The sequence below is a fragment of the Cydia fagiglandana genome, chromosome 1 (genome assembly GCF_963556715.1).
Source record: "Cydia fagiglandana chromosome 1, ilCydFagi1.1, whole genome shotgun sequence".
Taxonomy (NCBI): Eukaryota; Metazoa; Arthropoda; class Insecta; order Lepidoptera; family Tortricidae; genus Cydia; species Cydia fagiglandana.
Window position 1 is genome coordinate 17,683,813 of NC_085932.1, and position 9,292 is coordinate 17,693,104.

The window sequence follows — 9,292 nt, forward strand, 5'->3', positions numbered from 1 at the left end:
AGTGATAGGGAGACACAAAGCGATTCGATGGCGAAGCGATGGCGATTGTAACCTTGGCTAGGCCGGCAGTACTTTTATGTAGGTACTATTAAGATATTTAATACAGTATAGTTTCGTTTATTGCAAACCATACAATATTTATTCTGCAGAAGATTATAAATGAGCGTTATTAATAATAGTAATAATTATTGTCATTGGGGTGTCACATTTTGTGACGTCTTTGTTTGGCTTTATGAGTAGGTACTTTTATTATATAATAATATCTGGGAGACCGAGCTTTTGCTCGGAAAACATATAAAAACTCAAAAATTGGATAAGAGCTTCCCAGAGATAAGACCTTAGCTAGATCTATTTATATCGCCCCCGAAAACTCCCATATAGCAAATTTCATCGAAATCGTTAGAGCCGTTTCCGAGATCCATATACATAATACATATACATATAAAATAAATAAATAAACACGAATTGCTCGTTTAAAGGTATTAGGTACCTGTTAATGTCAATTCCCAGTGGTTACTCTTCTTTATCTCATGAAGTTTGTAAAAAGCAGAGTGCATTATAATAAAATTATAATGTTAGAAAATTATTATTCTCAAGGAAGACGCTATAATCCTTAGCTATGCTCAGATTGATGATAATTGAAAGCTTTGGCTCAGATTGATGATAATTGAAAGTGTATTTAGGTATATATTTTACAGCCGTGAGAATTGAGCTTAGACATACGGCATACCTATATATCGCATAAAGTTTTACACATCTCATCATCAGTTGCTCTATGCTCAACTACCGCGAGAATACCGCGTCATTCGCACTAATAAGCCTTAGCCGAATAATTGGGTAATCGCAAATAATTGTAGCCGAATTTCAAAACGGACAACAAAGCGCATTTGTGGGAAAAACGCCTTAGTTCGTTCCAATACAAAGGCGCTATTAGCGCGAGGTGAAATTTATGGGTGGTGTTTCAAGGGTTTCAATTTTCTTTAGACCGCGTTTCCTCGATGTTCAACGAAAACACAATAAGCCCGAGAGGGAACCCAATCTATTTTGAATTCTATCACGCCACCTTAAAACCGATATTGTAGTGTCAATTTCATCTGGAATGTTACATTTTGGAATTTGACTTCAACTTTGTTGTATTGTATTCTTCGCACCTGTTATACGTTAGAAAGTAAATAATTTGGAAATAAAAATGATCCAGTCATTGTGTGAATCATTAGAGTAATTTTTGAGCATTGAATGGTAATAAGAGGGTTAGCACAGGCTAAATTTGTTAATTTATAACATAACTACTACAAATACTATTAAAAACCGGCCACTTGGATCAACTTTAACCGTTTAAGGTTTTGGTTGGAGTTTGGCGTTGTAAATATACCTAGTTTATTTACGTGTTAATTTTTGATGGCATTTTCCCTTGTTTAATAAAAAAAATATCACATTAGGTATATACGTCCCTCTTCTGGGCACGGGCCTCCTCTCATACGCGTAAGGGCGTGAGGGCTTGGGCTATAGTCCCCATGCTAGTCCAATACGGATTGGGGATTTCACTTACACCTTTGAATTTCTTCGCAGATGTATGCAGGTTTCCTCACGATGTTATCCTTCACCGAAAAGCTAGTGGTGAATATCATATGATATTTCTTACATAAGTTCCGAAAAACTCATTGGTATGAGCCAGGATTTGAACTCGCGGCCTCCGGATTATCATATACAGGGTGGAAAGGCACGACGATCCTTGCCGGAAGTATTAGGTCGTTTAAGTGATGCAGAGCAGATTGGTAATGGTAAGAATCGTTAATTGAGTAAAAAATAAAAATACCAAATTTTCTACTTTTTAACTGTGGTGATAACCCTGTAGCATGTGCACATGACGGCTAGGTTAAGGATCTCCGTCGGGAAAGCTCGGGACTTTACACTTTTTTCCGATCGTTGACAGAATCGCAATGATGTATGAATGACGCATAAATCAAATGAATGCAAAAATATTACAAACAATTTTATTACTTTCTTAGATAATTACTTTTTGCCAATATTTAACACTATCTTCTCTTCACATACGGTGTTCAAATGTACCTCCGTGTCTTATAATGTACGCCGCAGCCCGCACCCGAGCCCGCGCACATTGCCCATGCGATAGTGTATGCTCTCCGTAATTTTTCCTCCGCAGATTGTCAAAAGCAGCAATTAGCCTTTAATGTTTCATTTCGTCCGCAGTTTCACATTCCGTTTGGTACACCATATCTTTTACACAGCCCCACAAATTTAAATAACCACGAGCATCTAACAACGGCATTTTTATTTGAAGAATATGACATTAGATAAGTAAAGTTCAATGACAATTTAGTTTCAAACATCAGACGTCTTGTCTATTTCCTACCATGCAAGAAGGTTTGTTAGTTAGGTTAGGTATTTAAGAAGTATTTATTCTTGATTTATTCTTAGTATTTCATTTTCACATGTTCATTTGGTGTATCAAACACAATCTACTTGTAATTTTTTATTATTTTAGATAGTGTCCAATTATTCGAAAATAATTTTGTGAAACGTGTTAAGAAATTAAATCCTTTTTATCAGTCAAGGAAACCAGAGATATACAACTGCGTACTTTTGAGTGGTTGTCAATGTCACAATTTGAACTGTCGTTGTAAATGTTCTGGTTAGTATTATTAATATTAAGGAATAACTTAACTATTCAAGTATTGAACAAGTGGAACCACTAAGAAAGCGAAAATCCAGCAACGTTTCTTACCGTGTTGTAAGCAGACCTAAGAATGGTTAGATGGCAACAAATTAGCATAATTCCCTGTCGTATACTGATTGTTTACAAGTAAGTTCATTGACCCTGTCACCTGTTAGGGTTAGAACAAAGTAGTTTTTGCATGGATGTTTAAAAGGCCATAATTTAGAAACGGTTGCCCATATTAACATAGTTTCTATGGAGAAAATATAGAGCTTAGGCTAAACAATTCCCCTTTTGCGGAAAGGATCGTCGTGCCTTTCCACCCTGTATACCACCAACCACGCCAGACAAGGTAAATCCTTCTTGGATGCAATTTATTCCGAAATATCAACAGTGAAAGTGAAATTAAGAACTGTCATTTTGTGTCACAAGTCTTCATAGATACTTGTCGTTAGTTATACGTGACTGACTCACAAAACAAAGCTTTACCAAACCCTTTTCGGCTTAACTCAAAGCCTTAGCCAAAACTATCGATTACTGTTTACCCAATACAAGAATACAGGATTACTTTAAAAGTGAAAACATCGATGACAATGTGACAAAAGGGGTTATTATGGGAATAATAGAGATGTCGCAAATAGGACCACAGGAATAGGCCACCCAGACGTACCTAATTATCGAAGACAGATGTCGCTAAACCGAAAAAAAAACTTGAAGATCAAAGACGAAAACATTTAATTTTCAGCTTTAAAAGGTCTAGCAAACAGTTGAAAATAGACTTATTGCCATTTCCTACTTTACGCATTTTTATTTCGGATAAGCAACGTGCCGAAAGTGAACGTTTCTTTGAAAAAAGAACTTCAAACTAAGCGCCGCCGGATTAAGGATATATGGATTTGGAGAATTAACGACTTTGTATGAAAAGGTACCTTATACGATGGGAATAAAGTTGCAACTTTTAGTCAAGTGGAAATGTGAACAACGAAACAATCATTGGAAATATTATGTGGATCAGCGAAAATAACGTTACATTAAAGTCGAGCTTAAGCTGAGTCTCTTGAACATTGAAGTTCAATTGAAATTATGTTGCGAATTAGGACACTTTGCCTTTAAACGTGTACTGTCAACTGTTGCAGCTTGCGAATTCCATGTTATTTTTCTTCCAGTAAACTTAAAGTCTAACCGGATTTAGATTCATTTTCCTTTGACACAAAATTCATGCTGCCAAAGTTTATTTTGTCAAATACTTGTCAATGAACAATGCGTCACACAAAGCTATTGGTATTATTTATTCATGGGGGATTATTCTTTATCCAAAAGGCCTGCGCGGACGCAGCGGGCTTTAATCACTTTATTTTGGCTCTTTTTAGGCTGATCCCGATTTGGCAAGGCTTTTGCGGCAAATTATCTGTGGCACGGCTTTGTGACGTGCAATATTGAATAGATATAGAAGTAAATAAGTACTTGAGATGGACCACCTTGGAATAGATTTAGGATTAATTTTGTGCAGTTGCAACGAAGCGAATGGGTATAGAATAAGATACCGTAGTTAGAAATACAGGTAGGTACAAGTAATAAATAAAATAGTTTAGTCATATGTAAATGTAAGTACATCTGTATACTCAAAATCTACTTAGACAAAAATAAAGTTTATTAATGTTGTTTATTCAGATATCCATTGCAGGTAATTTTATTATTCTACTTATTTTTACATATATATTTGTTCATCAATGTTCCAGTTATATGTATATATAAACCTGTTTGCTGGCCTATAACCGCGAAAATCGAAGTTCGTCAATTGCGGGCATTTTTCTCTGTCACTCTAATTACGTCTTAATGAGAGTAAAAGAGAAAGATCCCCGCAATTTGCGAATTTTGGTTTTCGCGGTAGAGGCGCAGGAGGGATCCGTTATATCTGCAGCTTACTGTACTTATGATCAAAAGTAGCTAAGTGCATGTATTACAATTTGTAAGTATTCCTAATAAAGGAGATTTATAAAGGATAACCCTCCATCAGTTTTATTTCGGCGATGTCACGGAGGTGCTAATGAAAAATAATGCTCGAGCGGAGGTTTATGTTGTTTAATATCTTGTAACATTGACATCTTATTCGCGGCGCAGCGGGCCGTTCGTGCCGATGACAAGGATTGCGAGGAGAAAATAACATTGTACATTAATTCTTCTTTGACAATTACATATCATGAGATTAAAATAGTTATTTGTTTTACAAGGGGGCAAAGTTGTTGTTTAACCGCTCGTGCTAATATTGATACCCGAGCCAGCGAAAGATTCCAAAATTGAACCACGAGCGTAGCGAGTGGTTCGAAAAATGGAATCTTGAGCGTTGCGAGGGTTTCAAAGCACGAGGGTTAAACAAAATTTGCCCCCGAGTGAAACACAAAATTTTTCACCACACCAACCCGAAGCAAATATTAAATGTAAAATATGAAACAAAATCAAACCAAATCTTTTTTTTTTTATTATGAATGGGCTTACTCATGGCCACAGACTAGCCGAAGCGTAGACGTGGCCTACGATGGAGCGAGCTCGCCCAGAAGGTGCCTGTTCACTCTTGATTTGAAGGTTGCCGGGTTATAAGAACACGGAAATATAGACGCCGGCAAGGAATTCCATTCCTTGGCAGTGCGCATAAGGAAAGTAGAAGCAAAGCGCTTCGTGCGAATTGGTGGAATATCTACCAAGTAAGGATGGAAACCGGCCGTGCGTCTAAAAGTCCGATGGTAGAATGGGGACGGGAATCAAATCCAAATGAATGTTTTTAAATATTTATCATCCAAAATCATCATTTAAAAGTCAATTCTACCAGCAAACATAAGAAAACCACTCAAAATTTGCATTTGATTACTTTGCCTCACATGTGAATAAAATGCAACTTTGCTATCAGTGTTTGAAGTGCAAAGTAAGCCTTTCCGAGCTGGTGTGGTGAAAAAGACATTTCTCAAACGTTACTTGTCACTGACAGGTCAGGTCATATTGATAACAAATCCAGTTAAAGTTCATAGCCTTTTATTACAAGCTTTTATTTAACTTGTCCTGTTAGTATATACCCACATGTATTATGTAGTTAGTGTGGGGCAATTCTTGAAAGCTAAATTTGACTCAATTTTTGATTTCCGATTGAGCTGTAAATAATTTTCTAATTTTGCATACATGTGTAACTCGGATGACAATGCAATATTATAATGATATGGAGCTGATCTGATGATGGAGACAGGACGTGGAAATCTGTGATAAATGAACGGTAATTGTGTTATGGGGCTGTTAGAATTGCCTCCATGAGTATTAGTTACCAGTAGAAAGAAAAATACAGTCAGCGATAAAAGTTTGTAGCTACCAAAAATGTTTTTTTTTTGCCACTAACTTATCAAAAATACTGACGCCTGCCAGTTTGTTACTAGACTAAGCCCAGGCTCTCTTACGCAGCCACGAGCCAGTGTATTTTAAAGTGTGTACGGCGAAAGCGGCATGGTCATTTCCATAAACGTGGTTTATGGAAATGACCATGCCGCTGTAAATGAACTGTTGCTGATGCTGTTGTCATCATGCAATGCTGCAGTGACCCTTTGAAATTATACATTTAAGAAAATACATATTACAAATAAGTTAACGAACTGAAAGGATTAAATAAAGTATGAACAAGTGTAATCTAATTTAAATAAAAGTTCATATTTAGGTATTTAATATGCACAATCACATCCTTAAAAATATTATAAGTCATTTTTTTTTGTTTGAGTTTAAGTTAAAATAACATTGTATGATAAAAAGATATACCACATGAGTCAAGCATTTAACTGTATAGTTACTAAAAAAATAATAATTGTGAGACACGAATGGCGGCCTTTACCGATCGCTCTCCATTCTCGGTTCATAAGCCGTTCTTTATGCGCTTTATCGAGATTGAAATTAAGATGTTCTAATGTGTTAATACGACGCCGACGGGGACTTTAATATCGACGAGGCAAAAGGCCACTAGCGGTCAAACTATAATAAAAATAATATACCGGGTATGGCCTGTAATATGAGCAAAAAATTTAACTGTAGGCTGTACTCCTCATAGGTACTGATCAACATTTGTTCAGCGACTTTTGAAAATAGCTTGTAGTTTGATTTTTAATACACTTTAAAGGTTATTCAAAGACGCAAAGTATTGCGAATTTTGTTATGTTTAAGGCTTGACAAGCAACGTCAATCACAATGATATGGCGTGGCGATGGCGTCCATTGAATATAATATTTATTTTGTATGAAAAATAGGGAGTCTAAATACTTCATAATTTTTAAAAGTTGTTGAACAAAAGTGTCACCGTTTGAGGAGTACAATCTATGTTTTAATTATTTGCTCATGCTACAGGCCACACCCGGTATAGAAATGATTGGTACAAAAATGTATATTGAATAATTTTAATAAAATACATAGGTACATAATATGTAGTTATAGATTCTAGAATGTTTTCTTATTAGGATACAGGCACACCAAATGTATTATCACTGCACCTTATAAAACATAGTCACCCGCCGCGTCTGACTGTTTGTATGTACATATGTATGTTCGCGATAAACTCACTAACTACTGAACGCATTTTCATGTGGTTTTCACCTGGGTACCTCTTAAACTGGAAAACCCTGGATTTTTTTTCAGTATTTTTCATATGACAATAAACTAAAAATATAATAAAATTTAAAATATTTTGAGCCTTGCTAAGATAAGGGTTAACTACTGAACGGATTTTCAAGCAGTTTTCACCTAGGTACCTATCAATAGAGTGATTCTTGAGTGGTTTAGGTGTATAATTATAAAATAATAAATGCTATGGGTCGTTTAACTATAAAACTGTCTTATAAGTACCTTATCTTTGGATGCCACCCTAATCAGATCCGGTGTCGAATTAACGAATGGAAACCCGTTTACACACTTTATTATACATTTAAAGTTTACCACGTTTCCTGCCGGCTACTCCACTCAAAAAGATACAAGTATGGCTTAAATTGACCCGGTCTATACGGCCTTTTAAACTTAATTATGAGTTAATTAATGGAACTTAATGAATCAAGCGCTCACACAATCTTATAAATATAGCGGGATCACAATTATTCAATCGTTTACGACTGTTTCTTTGGTTTGGTTGGTCTTTATTTGGTAGTTTTCGGGTAGCTTAGAAACGAAAACTAGCTATACTAGGTTAAACCTGGAGTTACAATGGTTACCAGTATAATTTGACACTGGGTTAACGATCTAACCGGTTAATCATGATGGGTTAGTGGGATGGTGCAAGTAGCGCTTAATTGATGAGACAAAGTAGAAACAAAGGAACACCAATGAGCATGACATAGTTAGTTAAATAATCTAATACACAAGGAAAATCCATGTTTTTGTAAATGTATTACTTAACTGGCTTACGGCCACTTGCACCATTCTCTAACCCGGGGTTAAACGGTTAAACCTGGAGTTACCTATACAATTTGACACTGGGTTAACGGTTTAACCGGTTAACCCCAGGTTAGTGGGTTGGTGCAAGTGGCGCTTAACCGACAGTTAATTCATCTTCCAAATTTTAAATGTATTTATTCAATTCCATAAATTATATTTACTGAAAGCTCGTTAACGGGACAAATAAAACCTAAAAATTACCATATAAAGCCATGCAAAACATTTTATTTGACACTCTGCTTCCAATGAATGTTTATAATTTACATGGACGACATAATGCACATAATTTAAAGCTGAGGCACACTACCATAATGAAGTTACCCGCGCAGTCGCCGCTAATGTGTGGGTAAGTTTGTCCACGCGGAAGTCAAAATCATTGTCACCCTATTGAGGAAAATTACACTCTACTATAGACTTTAAATACTTCAATTTATAGTTTAATTTCGCTTGACGTATAGCTGATCTTTTCAAAAATTTTATTGTCAAGTTTTATGACAGAATAGAAGCGCTGGATCGAGAGAAATTAGCGCGCATTCATGTCAGTATTGTGTGACATGTCAGTGCGCATGTCACAGCACTGAATAAGGATGTCTCAATGTGTTTATTAGGGTGTACAGACATTGCCGTTTGTGATAATAAATACATAAATACTTATTTTATATTATTAAATAAATATTGCTGTTTAGGCCAAGTTTTAAAAGTATAGGTACATTTCTATGTTACTTCACTTGGAGATCAATATTACTATATTTTTATATGTACCTATAATGATCTTGATAAAAAAAAATAGGTACAATCTTACACAGAACAACCCAGCCCTAAACTAAACAAAGCTTGTACTATGGGGTACCTACTGGACGACGATACACATGCGTATATAGTAAAATGTACTAAGATACATAGATAACATATGTAATTCATAAACAAATATTCTTGATAAAGACAATGCGAAACCCGGCCTAGCCAAGGTTACAATCGCTATCGCTTCGACAACGAAACGCTTTGTGTCTCTCTATCACTCTTCCATATTAGTGCGACAGTGACAGTTGCGTTTCGACCGCTACGGAGTAGTGATTCGCATTTTGGCTTCGCGGCCAGGACCTCTTGCTTCGTAGGCAGTGCACGTGTGTGTGTCACGCATTAAGATAAACTCTTCACTGCCGAAGT